Source organism: Nerophis ophidion, linkage group LG19, assembly GCF_033978795.1.
Source record: "Nerophis ophidion isolate RoL-2023_Sa linkage group LG19, RoL_Noph_v1.0, whole genome shotgun sequence".
NCBI lineage: Eukaryota > Metazoa > Chordata > Actinopteri > Syngnathiformes > Syngnathidae > Nerophis > Nerophis ophidion.
The window spans coordinates 3,597,435-3,602,003 of record NC_084629.1 but is presented as its reverse complement, the minus strand read 5'-3'; the positions used below and the strand labels follow the sequence as shown (position 1 = coordinate 3,602,003).

At 45.7% G+C, this 4,569-nt stretch overlaps 2 long non-coding RNA genes across 2 annotated transcripts in view; both read left to right on the top strand.

The window, feature by feature from the left end:
• Positions 1–1,586, top strand: part of LOC133537733 (uncharacterized) — a 2,298-nt gene extending 712 nt beyond the window's left edge. The window contains exon 3 of the long non-coding RNA XR_009802815.1: positions 1,177–1,586. This is a non-coding gene — a long non-coding RNA (uncharacterized LOC133537733). The remainder of the gene's footprint in view (positions 1–1,176) is intronic.
• A 123-nt stretch (positions 1,587–1,709) lies between these two features.
• Positions 1,710–2,436, top strand: LOC133537732 (uncharacterized). Its single transcript, XR_009802814.1, has 3 exons — positions 1,710–1,824; positions 1,911–2,040; positions 2,237–2,436. It is a non-coding gene; the product is annotated as an uncharacterized LOC133537732 (long non-coding RNA).
• Positions 2,437–4,569: the final 2,133 nt, after the last annotated feature.

The window sequence follows — 4,569 nt, the reverse complement described above, 5'->3', positions numbered from 1 at the left end:
AACGTGCCGATCGCACGTAGGAACATGATCTAATTTTCGAAAATCAAATACGTACCAAAAACAGAAAACAAGCAGAAGGAAAACTACAGTTTCCGTTGTAATTCATACCAAAAGTGTTCTATCGGAGTTCAGGTCAGGACTCTGTGCAGGCCAGTCAAGTTCATCCCACACCAGACTCTGTCATCCATGTCTTTATGGACCTTGTGTTACATGGGGGGGATCGCATCTTTCTGCGGGGTTCGTTCTCCAGTGATGCAGACGGACGACTCCGGACAAGGCGCGCAGGTAGGAACATGATCTTATCTTCAAAAATCAAATATGAACCAGAAACAGAAAACGAGCAGAAAGAAAACATGCCGATCGCACGTAGGAACATGTTCTAATCTTCGAAAATCAAATACGTACCAAAAACAGAAAACAAGCAGAAGGAAAACGTGCAGTTTCTGTTCTAACTCATACCAAAGGTGTTCAATCAAGTTCAGGTAAGGACTCTGTGCAGGCCAGTCAAGTTCAAACCAGACTTTGTCATCCATGTCTTTATGGACCTTGTGTTACGTGTGGGGAGGTGGCATCATTCTGCGGGGTTTGTTCTCCCGGGATGCAGACGGACTACTCCCGACAAGGCGGTCAATTAGGAACATGATATAATCTTCGAAAATCAAATACGTATCAAAAACAGTAAACAAGCAGAAGGAAAACTACAGTCACCGTTCTATTTCATACCAAAGGTGTTCTATCGGAGTTCAGGTCAGGACTCTGTGCAGGCCAGTCAAGTTCATCCACACCAGACTCTGTCATCCATGTCTTTATGGACCTTGTGTTACATGGGGGGGATCGCATCTTTCTGCGGGGTTCGTTCTCCAGTGATGCAGGCGGACTACTCCGGACAAGGCGCGCAGGTAGGAACATGAACTTATCTTCGAAAATCAAATATGAACCAGAAACAGAAAACGAGCAGAAAGAAAACGTGCCGATCGCACGTAGGAACATGATCTAATCTTCGAAAATCAAATACGAACTAAAAACCGTAAACAAGCAGAAGGAAAACTACAGTCACCGTTCTATTTCATACCAAAGGTGTTCTATCGGAGTTCAGGTCAGGACTCTGTGCAGGCCAGTCAAGTTCATCCCACACCAGACTCTGTCATCCATGTCTTTATGGACTTTGTGTTACAGGTGGGGGGCCGCATCTTTCTGCAGGGTTTCGTTCTCCAGTGATGCAGACGGACTACTCTGGACGAGGCGCGCAGGTAGGAACATGATCTTATCTTCGAAAATCAAATATGAACCAGAAACAGAAAACGAGCAGAAAGAAAACGTGCCGATCGCACGTAGGAACATGATCTAATCTTCGAAAATCAAATACGAACTAAAAACAGAAAACAAGCAGAAGGAAAACTACAGTCTCTGTTCTAATTCATACCAAAGGTGTTCTATCGGAGTTCAGGTAAGGACTCTGTGCAGGCCAGTCAAGTTCATCCCACACCAGACTCTGTCATCCATGTCTTTATGGACCTTGTGTTACATGGGGGGGGATCGCATCTTTCTGCGGGGTTCGTTCTCCAGTGATGCAGACGGACGACTCCGGACCAGGCGCGCAGGTAGGAACATGATCTAATCTTCAAAAATCAATTACGTACCAAAAACAGAAAACAAGCAGAAAGAAAACTTGCCGGCCTCTGTGCAGGCCAGTCAAGTTCATCCCACACCAGACTCTGTCATCCATGTCTTTATGGACCTTGTGTTACATGGGGGGGGATCGCATCTTTCTGCGGGGTTCGTTCTCCAGTGATGCAGACGGACGACTCCGGACCAGGCGCGCAGGTAGGAACATGATCTAATCTTCAAAAATCAATTACGTACCAAAAACAGAAAACAAGCAGAAAGAAAACTTGCCGGCCTCTGTGCAGGCCAGTCAAGTTCATCCCAAACCAGACTCTGTCATCCGTGTCTTTATGGACCTTGTGTTACGTGTGGGGAGGTGGCATCATTCTGCGGGGTTCGTTCTCCCGGGATGCAGACGGACTAGAAGTCGGGCAGGTAGGAACATGATCTAATCTTCGAAAATCAAATACGTACTAAAAACAGAAAATAAGCCGAAGTAAAACTACAGTCTCCGTTCTAATTCATACCAAAGGTGTTCTATCGGAGTTCAGGTCAGGACTCTGTGCAAGCCAGTCAAGTTCATCCCACACCAGACTCTGTCATCCATGTCTTTATGGACTTTGTGTTACAGGTGGGGGGCCGCATCTTTCTGCGGGGTTCGTTCTCCAGTGATGCAGGCGGACGACTCCGGACAAGGCGCGCAGGTAGGAACATGATCTTATCTTCAAAAATCAAATATGAACCAGAAACAGAAAACGAGCAGAAAGAAAACGTGCCGATCGCACGTAGGAACATGATCTAATCTTCGAAAATCAAATACGTACCAAAAACAGAAAACAAGCAGAAGGAAAACGTGCAGTTTCTGTTCTAACTCATACCAAAGGTGTTCTATCGGAGTTCAGGTCAGGACTCTGTGCAGGCCAGTCAAGTTCAAACCAGACTTTGTCATCCATGTTTATATGGACCTTGTGTTACGTGTGTGTGTGTGTGAGGGGGGTGGGGGGGGGGGGGGGTCGCATTTTCCTGCTGGGTTCGTTCTCCCGGGATGTAGACAGACTATTCCCGACAAGGCGGGCAGGTAGGAACATGATCTAATCTTCAAAAATCAAAAACGTACCAAAAACAGAAAACAAGCAGAAGGAAAACGTGCCGTCTCCGTTCTAATTCGTACCAAAGGTGTTCTATCGGATTCAAGTCAGGACTCTGTGCAGGCCAGTCAAGTTCACACACCATACTCTGTCATCCATGTCTTTATGGACCTTGTGTCACGTGTAGGGGGGTCGAAGTGCACGTTTGTGTACTTATGGACTAAGTACATCATATCAAACGATGATTCTTAGTTTTTTATTCTAATTAGGGTCCAATAAGCCCAAATAACAAAGAGAAATTAAACAAAAATATGTAAACAAACATCTCGGGCCTTAAGAGAATAAAGCAGACAGTTGTCTTTGGTATATTTAGGACCGAGGAAATTTCACGACTGGATCTGTTGCACAGGTGGCATCCTATGACGGTTTCCACGCTGGAAATCACTGAAAGCGGCCCATTCTTTCACAAGTTTGTAGAAACAGTCTCCATGCCTAAGTGCTTGATTTGATACCCGGTTCTCATCATTAGGACCGAGGAAATTTCATGACTGGATCTGTTGCACAGGTGGCATTTTATGACGGTTTCCACGCTGGAAATCACTGAAAGCGGCCCATTCTTTCACAAGTTTGTAGAAACAGTCTCCATGCCTAAGTGCTTGATTTGATACCCGGTTCTCATCATTAGGACCGAGGAAATTTCACGACTGGATCTGTTGCACAGGTGGCATCCTATGACGGTTTCCACGCTGGAAATCACTGAAAGCGGCCCATTCTTTCACAAGTTTGTAGAAACAGTCTCCATGCCTAAGTGCTTGATTTGATACCCGGTTCTCATCATTAGGACCGAGGAAATTTCATGACTGGATCTGTTGCACAGGTGGCATTTTATGACGGTTTCCACGCTGGAAATCACTGAAAGCGGCCCATTCTTTCACAAGTTTGTAGAAACAGTCTCCATGCCTAAGTGCTTGATTTGATACCCGGTTCTCATCATTAGGACCGAGGAAATTTCACGACTGGATCTGTTGCACAGGTGGCATCCTATGACGGTTTCCACGCTGGAAATCACTGAAAGCGGCCCATTCTTTCACAAGTTTGTAGAAACAGTCTCCATGCCTAAGTGCTTGATTTGATACCCGGTTCTTATCATTAGGACCGAGGAAATTTCATGACTGGATCTGTTGCACAGGTGGCATCCTATGACGGTTTCCACGCTGGAAATCACTGAAAGCGGCCCATTCTTTCACAAGTTTGTAGAAACAGTCTCCATGCCTAAGTGCTTGATTTGATACCCGGTTCTCATCATTAGGACCGAGGAAATTTCATGACTGGATCTGTTGCACAGGTGGCATTTTATGACGGTTTCCACGCTGGAAATCACTGAAAGCGGCCCATTCTTTCACAAGTTTGTAGAAACAGTCTCCATGCCTAAGTGCTTGATTTGATACCCGGTTCTCATCATTAGGACCGAGGAAATTTCATGACTGGATCTGTTGCACAGGTGGCATTTTATGACGGTTTCCACGCTGGAAATCACTAAGCCGGCCCATTCTTTCACAAGTTTGTAGAAACAGTCTCCATGCCTAAGTGCTTGATTTGATACCCGGTTCTCATCATTAGGACCGAGGAAATTTCACGACTGGATCTGTTGCACAGGTGGCAGGCATCCTATGACGGTTTCCACGCTGGAAATCACTGAAAGCGGCCCATTCTTTCACAAGTTTGTAGAAACAGTCTCCATGCCTAAGTGCTTGATTTGATACCCGGTTCTCATCATTAGGACCGAGGAAATTTCATGACTGGATCTGTTGCACAGGTGGCATCCTATGACGGTTTCCACGCTGGAAATCACTGAAAGCGGCCCATTCTTTCACAA